The following is a 10,704-nucleotide window of genomic DNA, read 5'->3' as shown; positions in this document are numbered from 1 at the left end:
AGAGACTAGCCAAAGAGTTAGCATGCTAAAGTAAAGGCATTCATGTGCTGTGGAGAGAAATTTTAATTCATGTCTGTACAGTCAGGCTCCAATTATGAGGGATGACACCTGTGTTTTATCATCGGAGAAGTGGAGTCTATCACCATTTAAAGCAAAAATGCAAATAAGAAAGACAAGACAGCTAGCATCTGGAAAAAATAATCATTCCTGACTTCTAGCTTCATCTCCTGAACTAAAGTGAGGGCTTTAAAACATGAAACCATGCACAAACATGCTTATTTATTCCTGATATTGTCAATAGATTAAACATATAACCATCCTTTCTCTGGACAGCTGACAACAAGAACAAACCAAACAACAACAAATGGTTATAAGCTAACATGATGCCAGCTAATGTTAGGTTCCTAAAAATCACGCTTTGAATCTGATAAACAGTATAATTATATTCTTACATTGTATGACAGTTTATTCACTAAGTGTCCAAGTCCAACAATGTTTGGTGTTTTACTGTGTTTTACAATGTTTTACTGATGCCAACTAACAGCAGCTAACAGCGGCATAAACAACAGTGTTTACCAACAGAAAAGCACAGAATATCTTCAACTCACCTTAGTGTGGTTGTTATTGGTCAGTTTCATTGACTCATCAACTCATATTGAAACTTTTTTTTCCAGATTTTTGCAGCTTCCTCCAGAGTAAATACATGTGGACACCCAGCATATTGAGAAGCTACACTCACTACAGATGAATTGTTTGTCCTACAGAGGCCGCCAACAGAACTCAGTTGACAGCAATCTACAATTGACTAAAATATGGTGGTGAGATTTTACACACTATAACTTTAAGACATTACCTTTAGACAATGAGCGTAGATGTATTCAGAACTTTCCAGTTAGCATCAATTTTAAAAAGGCCCCTGCATGTTTTTCATATGTGCTAAACTACATGTCGGGACACAGTCTGCAAGTACATGACTGGCCTGTTTGGCATTGTTGACGTCCTACTGTGCATGTCTAACTACTTTTTCACTGCAATTCCTGAATTTATCAATGAGAGAATAACTATTATAGCCTCAGTATAACAGTAAAAATCAAAGCATCAATATAAAGACTCACAAATGTCGGCAGATTCCTGGAAGGTGGCAAATAAATATGAGAGAATGTAGTGTCTGACAGGTTAGGCGCATTTTAAAAGTGATTTAGGTTTCATCATGTTGATAATTGCCTGATAAATAGCAGCAGCAAAAACAGAAAATCATTTCAAAGAGAGGAAAAATGGAGAATAATTTCATCATTTTCCCTCGCTGCAGCATATGCTGTGTCTTAATAACTGTTTTTTTATTGCAGGCAGAAGAATGTACTAATTGCAAACACATTAACTGGGAAACGAGCCCCTGCTGAGGTAAAAGGAGAATATTATCATTTCTTGTAGGCGCATACATTCCACTTTTCACACTTTTGTGACTGTAAAATGTGAGTGCTAGTGCTCTGCTTTATAACTCAAAGGAATGAATTTTTCATTTTCTGGCAAAATTCATTCCTTTGAATTATAGAAAAGGAGTCCCACGCTCTGTCAACTCTCTGGCACGTTCTGCATTGAAGGTCCAAGGTGCCGTATATGTTGAAGGGCTGCGGTCTGAAACAGTTTTGAATGGGAATGCTTGGGAGCTGACGAGACATGCAGAACATCACGTTCTTTTGATCCCCCCTCCCCAGGTTGTTCACCAGGATCAGCCCTGCAATAGCACTGAGAGCAATTTCGAAAGAAGACCTAAAACAGGAATGTCAGAAGGAGAATGTTGCAGAATGGCATTCATTTGATTTATATTGGATGGGTCTAGCATTATTGAATAGAAAATGAGTGACTGACTTAATATGCATACATACATACATACATACATACATACATACGCTTGATGCTAAAAGCTTGCTGGATATGTGCTAGCTGTCTAAATAAGCAGGTACAGGAAAAGGTTTTTAAAAAGTGTGCAGTAGTAGCAGCAGCACGGAATTAAAGACGTGGATATATGAACATAGCGAAGCATTCAGTAGCTAAAGAGACAGATGTTTCCCCCAGGAGTTTGAGGAGCTTAAACCCAGGAATAACAGGACACCAGGTGGCAAATAACATGAAAGTAATGGTGCTAATAATTTTCTGTCCTCTGGTTGTGTGAGTAGGAAGCTGTTTGCTAACAAGTTCAAACAAATTCAATGGGAGACAGTGTCTGTGTTACAACTACCCTGTGGTCAAAAAATAAGTTTTGGAAACTAAGGCGTCCACATTTTAATTTCCTTGGACAGCGGTTCTTAGCTTATGTGTCCAACAATCATCCATTCTGCTTATCCAATTCTTGTTCCCTGCTGTCATTGGGCGAGAGGCAGGGTACACCATGGACAGGTTGCTTTGTTGCAGGGCTAACACAGAGAAACAGACAGTCATTCAAGCCTACAAAGAATTTAAAATGGCCAGTGAACCTAACCACACTAACTGCATGTCTTTGGACTGTGGGAAGAACATGGAAACTCCACACAGAAAAGCTCCGGTTTGATGGTGGATTCAGACCCAGGACTTTCTTCCCGTGAGGCAACAGAACTAACCACCACACCACTGTACTGCTCTCCTCAAACACTCCCAATAGTTAAAAAAAAAATTTTTAATTCCTCATATCACCCCCTCTAGTTTATTTCTGCACTTTCCATACCTTAAGGCTGTCCCGTTGTCAACAAATGAAGTGAACGACGACTCTCAGACCCTTTTATCCCTTTAAAGCCTGAACCCTGAATTAATTGCCAGAAAATTCAAATCTTTTGAAAATGGAATGTTTATTGAATCTTCTGACATTTTTTTCAAAAAGACACCGAAATATAAATTGGCAGATATGAGTTTAATTTGTATCATATTTGCTATCTCGCTTTTTTGGGCAATTTATTGCTTAAAAATGCAATGCAATTTATTTAGATTTTACAGGAGGGAAACACTCTGATTATATAAGCCTCAAAAACTCACACAAAGTGTGTCAAATACATACATGGCCCATTAGGGGCTTATTTTAACCCTTTCATATAAATTTTAGCTACTTCAAGTATATTTTGCAGCAAGCAACGTGAAGCAGTGTGTGCTTTATTACTCTGCAGTTTGGGTTTTTTTGATGATCCTTTTTTATTACATTTCTATGTTTTGACAAAATTGAGAAAATTTCCTGTCTTTAAAGGAAAGAGCATGGGAGAAGATCAGACTCTCGGTCCCTCAAGTTCCTTTGGCTGTGCAGAAAGTAAAAAATGCAAAATAAATAGTCCCGAACTGACGACAGCTAGACGCATTTTTTTATGCTGTCAAGGTAGCGTCACAAAGCACTGTCCCGTTTCTATTCACACCATTTTGAACCTGTATAAACCCAAATTCTTAAACACTGCTGCTAAAAACACAAATTTTATAGCAGTCTTTGGAGGGTTTGGTGCGTAAGCCTTTCGGTGGACTGGGCCGAGACACACCTTATTAAAAGAACAGTTTGCCATTTTTGCTTTCTGGCCAAGACTTTAACAAGAACAGGTAGGAAGATTTTGTTTCCTCTGGATGGAGCGAAACCCACATATTTCCAGTGTCTGTGCTAAACTAAGCCAACGAGCTGCCGGCAGGAACTAATTATGCCATCAATCTTCACATCAGACTCTCAGTAAGAGCGTATAAACATGATCAACTTGTTCCTTCAAGGTTAAGACAAGATCCTGACGGTTTCATCATCAACAAATTCACAAAGAAACTCCGCACAGCCAGATACATTTCCTCCTAACAGGTACTGCAGGTGGAACTGAAACCTCCTGCGCTATTTTATTGTTATACCTTACGGGGCTTCCTGCAGCGTTTAGTTGACACATTAGAAATAGACACATTATCTAATTTACATTGCACCTGCAAAACTTGATAATTCACATTATAAGATTTACTCATCATTATATAACCACATGCAGCAAGGGGGGAAAAAAGATCACCCTCACTCATCCAGTAGGATGTAAACTATTGTGTGGCCCATGCTGTTACAGTGATAGCCGTGAATGGGCCTGAATTAAGTCAGCTATGTGAAGCGACTCTAGTGCTGGCAGGGTGAGATCAATCTCTCAGCAATTAGTATCATTTTGGAGAAGCACAGACCGATTGTGTTTTGGGAATCACTGCAGAAATGCACAGCATGAGTGAAGATAACATCAGACAGACAGTGTAATGCTTTTGTATTGCTCCAGTGATAATTCTGCTGCAGAAGTGTCAATACAGAGATTAGGTTGAGGTGGGCCAATCAACCCTCAGGGTTTTTATTTTTTACTCCAAGGCTTCAAAGAAGCACAGGAAGACAAGTGTGTGTTGATTAGGATACAGTTTGTGGCAAATACATGTTTGGCAAAACTAATAGCTGAAAATTATAGTAAATGTGATGCTATGTGTAAACAAACAACATAGGTCAAGTGTGTCATAGCTACAGGCTGTTCTACTCCCAGATATGTTAAAAACAAGAGTAATAGGAGCCGGTGGACCCAGATCCCAGCCAAAGTGAGAAACACGTAAAAGTCAGTTCATTTTAAAGAGTAAGTGCCGCTTCCGCAACATCTAAATGTCTCCATTTTCAGTGTGTCTCAGCAGCCTAAACTGCTTAAAATGTTAAAATTAGCTTGTGGCTACATTCTACTTCATGATTTCACACAAAGAGAAGATCATTTCCTAATCAGCACGACACGCATGTCAATCATCTCCCTTCCTCCCGAAGAAAGAAATCTGGCTTCCCTCTGTTCAAGCTGAGATCAAAAATATCATACTGACATAGCTAATGGTGTGTGAGCGGGAGTGCAGATTTAAATTTTTATTTTTACGATACTTCAAATCAAACCTACAGAGAAAAACAACCAATCATGCATATTTGACAGACTTTATAAGTTTTTAATGAAATGCATAATGGGTGATAATGTAATTTGTCAGTTAGCTATTGGACTGGATTAATGTATTCTTTTTATTTATTCGTTTGTTGCTGATCAGATCAAATGTAACTATCAAATCTAATTTATTTATATTACATACTCAGCATGAGGCTGAGGCATGAGAAAACAAAGTGAGCCTCTATTGGTTGATACAAAAAGGTACAAAATTAACAAAGGTGATGAAAAAAGCAAGACTGTAACAATATTGTAATTTGATTGGGGATGACAAACGGGGGAGTGAGGAGACATGGGTATGAGCAATCAGTAAATCAGGAAAAGGCAGATGGGGAAGTAAAACTAATTCAGGACCAGGGGCGTCACTAGGTTTTAAGGACAGGGGGGGCTTAGCCCCCAAGAGATGCACACGACATGAACGAACGTAGTGAATGAGCACAAAATTTCACAAACAGAAAACAAAGACTGAGAAATTGTTTTCCTACTTTTTTGGACAGATTAAACATCCTAGGCCACCAATAGATCTATTGTTTTATTTCAGTCTGCTTTATAATACAGTACAACAAAAAAACAGAGGAAATGTGTTTGCCGCATCAATAACAAGAAAAAAACTGAAAATAAAAAAGTACATTTTTCTGGCTGCAATCACCAGTTACTTGGTGGGTGGAAGCATCAAAGAATGACGTCTGTTTTTAAGAGTGGCAAATCGGTCAATCACTCTGTTGTGACTCAGATGCTGAAGCGTGTCTTTTTCAATAGACATGACTGCAAGACTGTGAAGTCTTTTCTGACCCATTGTTTGACGCAGCCAGGAGTGCAGCCGACGCAGTGCACTAAAGGACCGTTCGCACGAGCAGCTGCTGACAGGCACTGTTAGGGCAACTTGGATGGTTGCCTTCAGAGAGGGAAACATGTCTGAATCAAGGAGGTTGTACACAGACAACATATTTTTGGGTGGACATCCAGCCTCTGTTTTCCGGGTAAGAAAGTTTCTGGCCACCAGAACCTCCTCTTTTTTCAGGTCAAGTCTGTAGTGCTTTGCAAGTTCATTCAAGTGTGGTTCACTCAAGAAGTTCTCAGATTTAGGACTGCATGCCTGGACGCCTTTTAGCAGCCCTGCATCTACACTGCAAAATCTTTGATCAAGCTCGCCAACCATCCGATCCACACAAGGGAAAAGTAACTCTCTTTTCAATGTGTCTGAGTTGTTCAATTCAGTGCGTGAACCCACAGTTGCCTCCAGGACAAAATCCTCCATTTTCCTCTGTTTGTGCCTTGTCTTGGCACCTGGTTCAGGGATACTGTGGGTGTTACACAGGGCCTTGGTTTTCTCATACAGCTCTGTAGCAAATGCATCTGAGTGTTTGCCCTTAAGTGTGTCACACACAGCTTGTTTGCAGATAAAAGCTTCTGCCAGGTCTAAAGTCTCTTTCTGCAGGAATTTGTGGAGTCCTTCGGTTACAGACAGAATCGACTGAAACATCAGTAGTGCATAGACTGCTGAGAACTTGTAGAGCTTTGCTCTGAGACCAACAGCTATGGGGGATCCAATTGCAGATAGGCACTCCAAAATGGCAGGCAATGTCTCAAGAACTGCACTGATTGATCGCAACTGACATGCCCAGCGAGTGTTTGAAAGTTGCACAAGCTCAGTTTTTGTCAATCCAAGCTTTGCCTGAGTCTCCATGAACTTATGATGATTGACTAGGGAGGTGCTGAAGAAAGAATACACACACTCCAACAAGCTGAAAAGCTCCACAGCCTCTGGGACAGCCTTGCAAGTATTGCACAAAACCAGGTTGAGTTGATGAGCATAACAATGCACATAGATAGCCTCAGGATGGAGCCTTCTAAAATGTGCTTGTACACCTCCAGTGGAGCCACTCATAACGGCTGCACCATCATATGTTTGTGCTACACACTTAAGCTCTGCAAGACCATAGTTTTGGATCTGCTGCTGAATCTCATTTGCAATGGACTGGGCATCAAATGATTTTATCTCTGCAAGTGCAAGGAAACGCTCCTTCACTGCCCCCTCTGACACGTACCTGACACAAACAGCTAACTGCTCTGCCTTTTTATCCCTTGCCTCATCCACCATGATGGAATAGACTTTAGACTTTGTCATTTCAGATACAATGACACTAGTAACTTCCTGGGCACAACAGTCAATCATGTCATTCTGGGATGTTGGTGAGATATACTGTGCATTTGATGGGGGATTATGTTTTTGAAGAAAAGGATCAAACTCCTTCAAAAGCTCCATGCACGCAAGAAAATTCCCTCTGTTTGGGCTGTCTTCACCTTCATCATGGCCACGAAAAGGGAGTCCCTGTCTCCCTAACATAGAGGTGACTGCAACAATTCGTCTGAGATACTCTCTTCTTTCGACTATCTCACTCACATTTGCAGTTGCTATCATCTGTGCAACGTTTCCCTGTTTGCTAGTTCCCTGGTAGCTTTTCCATGTAACAACACTGTCCTTATGTGTTTGTGCCATCTCATGCTTGCCAAAGATGACTAAAGCTTTCTTCCAGTTCTTGCAACCGTTACTGACCAAACTATCATGTTTGATGTTTTTGCCAAACACTCTACATGGGAAGCAGAAAGCTGCACTCTGGTTGACTGAATATTCTAACCAGTTGTGCTTTTCAAACCAGCTGTGGTTAAATGCTCGCTTCTGTGTACCAAACGTATCATGTGGATAGCTCTTCAGCTTCACCTGTCTGGGCCCTGTGTCTTTGTCACCTAAATCAAACCCTGTAGTAGAATGAGTTGCTGCAGCTGCTTCATCATTTTCCCTCTCTTGGCCTGTTTGCTCTCCTCTCTCTGTAATAACTTGATCTTCCTCTGCCTCTCGATCCATTTGCTGCAGCTCCTCTGTCTCTCCTTGCTCTCTCTGACTTGAACTTGCCTGTTGACCTTTTTCTCCCTCAGCCACTCCTTCTGCCTCACCCTTCAAGATACATTAAAACATACTGAATTGTAATGTAAATTGCTAATATCATGACTTCTGCTCCCGCTCCACAGTAATTTGTTGCTCCCAAATATTTTGAAGTTACAAACATTATATTTTGAGCACGCATGTGACTAAAATGGTTGCAATTTAAAGCCCTGAAAAATATTACTAAATTACTTGAATTGAAGTAATATTAAAATAGAACCCTCAAAAATATGTGAGTCAGGCTAATTTGACTTATATATATCTCTCTCTCTTTGCTCTCTCCACTTTCTAACCTTGACTCTCCTAAATAAAAGCTCAAGTTAAACAGGTCTTATATGTTGTACCGTGACTGAAATGTTTCATATTTCATATCCATATTGAGTCCCATAAAATTCTAATCAGACTGTCTGCATCACAAATGACTCCATCCTTTGACTCACCTCTCCAGCAGACGTCTCTCCCCTCTGCCTCTCTGTGCTCCTCTGCCCTGACTCCTACAGGTTAATGGGGATGGAGTGATTATTATTATTTCCACTGATGATAACCATACCTGAATGAGCTCAGCTGGATTTTTCAGAGCTAAAACGAGTGACAGAAATTAAAATTATGCTAACAATTTAACTTAGTGCGCTAGCCAGGTTTTTATTTACAAAATGGGGAACACCTGGTTCATTATTTACATGGGACTCTCTGCTGTTAGCTGGAGCTAACTAATTGTTACTACCAGCCAGTGATGAAGACTTACTTTCTTGAAAAACTTGAGTATATCCATGATTTCTTGCCGTTTGCCACATGCACGCTAGTGTTTCTGCAGGTGTATACGAGCGGAGTGTAAAGTAGCAGTGAAAACGAGGACTGGATTTTCAGTCATGTGGATGTCCCCTGTGAACAACTGGAACGGATTGGATAACGAAGCACTGACGCTACCTTAACAATGTAAAGCGAAAGAGACCAACCGAGTTATGATCATATTTGTGTGAATAGCGACAGGTTTATATTATTATTTCTTTAAACTCATATTCCTGCATCTTTATATTGAATTTGTCTGCAAGTTCTGTAAAAAAAAAAATCGAATAAGTTAAAAAAAAACAAAACCCAAAAAAAAACCCCACCAAATTATTTAGGGGGGCTTAAGAATATTTTAGGGAGGCTTCAGCACCCCTAAAATAGGCCTAACGACGCCACTGTTCAGGACAGAAAAGAAAATCAGGACATAACAACCTGAATACTAACACTAACAAGAATATGGTACAAAGGGATCAATGCATAAGCGCAAGAGGAGACAGAGGGAGGCACAAATAGAAACAATGGGGAGACTGCTACAAATAATAACACTAATAAACGAGATGTGAACCAGAGTACAAGATATCACAAAAACTGAACTCATCACTAGTAAAAAAAAAAACTAAAAAGAGACTCAGAGATATCACAAAACGAAAGGCCGCTAAACGGGTAAATAATCACACTCACCAGAACTATAAAAGCACAAAATGTTAGAGATCAAACAGAAATGAAAGAGAAACCCAAGCTAACAAGAACAGAAGTGAGGCCACACAGAACACATTAACAGAGATGAAGAATCTTTAAACCCCAACTCCCATGACCCAAACCCTGCACCATGACAGATAGGAAACAGTGTGCAAGAAAAAAGCAAAGGACAGACAGAAGGTTGTGGAAAAGGTGAATATTTACATTTTGTCTGAACTTAAAAGGTCCTCGTTATTGCAGATATGTGAAGTGCTTTCACTGTACTTTCTCTGAAAGCATACATTTCACTGGAGGCTGAACATTCTGATAATAACTGTGGTAGCAACAATAGTTGGAATCCAAATAGCTGTTTCTCCACAATCATCTTATTGAAGCCCAAAGACTAGAATATCAGAAAATAATGCATAACTGCTGGCGTAAATTATGACTATTGACACAATGACCTGTTCAAACTACCTTTTGAGCCAAACATCTGGATTTATTGTTTGTTTCTCTATATCATTCTAGTGATTCAGGATGATGGAGGTCAAAAATGGCAAGTTAAAGTGAAACCGCTGCAGCCAGCTCATCGCTAAGAGCGGATACAGGCATAGATTCAGGAATCGAGCGGCCATCAGCCACCTCCTGTAAATGGATGATATCAAGCTGTATGCCAGGATTGAGCGAGACATCAAGTCACTGATCCACCTCACCAGGATATACAGCGAGGACATCAGGATGTCATTCGGTCTGGATGAGTGTGGCCAAATGGTTGCAAAGAGAGCTCCCAGTGGTAACAGGAGCATTAGGAGCTGTAACCCTGAAACTGGAGAGTTGGCTCCAGCAGATTCCAGGCACATCAGAGGTCTCAGTCTCTGTAAACTTTTTTTTTGTCATATATATATTTCTATTCTATTTCCTTTATTGTGCTTACTGTAGTTCTTTATAATTGTCTTTATTGTTTTTTAATTATTATTAGTTCAATTTATACGTTTTATAAACAAACTTTGACATTTGAAACAGAAGGGTGCAGTCCTGGGAATCGCAAATAGGCTATACAGTACTGCACAACCCTCAAACCTGAGCTTGGGATATATACTGTACAGAGCCTGTGCTGCCAGTTTCAGGACAAAATCTGCTAAAGAACAAATTCTGAATAAAATATGCAACATTCAGGAGCTAGAAAACATTTTTAGTCTTCATCTTAAACCTGTAATCAGCTCTGCCAAAAGAAACAGATGTAGCTTTTACGTATTTATTTCATTTCATTTTGATTTTATTTTATTTTTAATCACTTAATTAATGAATTATTGTGGGAAATGTTTTGATTGGAGAGAGTTCCACGTAGAAGTGGGCAAATCAATCAAAAAAGCC

This window comes from Rhamphochromis sp. 'chilingali' (assembly GCF_963969265.1).
Source record: "Rhamphochromis sp. 'chilingali' genome assembly, chromosome: 19".
Classification (NCBI taxonomy): domain Eukaryota; kingdom Metazoa; phylum Chordata; class Actinopteri; order Cichliformes; family Cichlidae; genus Rhamphochromis; species Rhamphochromis sp. 'chilingali'.
This window is presented reverse-complemented; position numbering follows the sequence as displayed.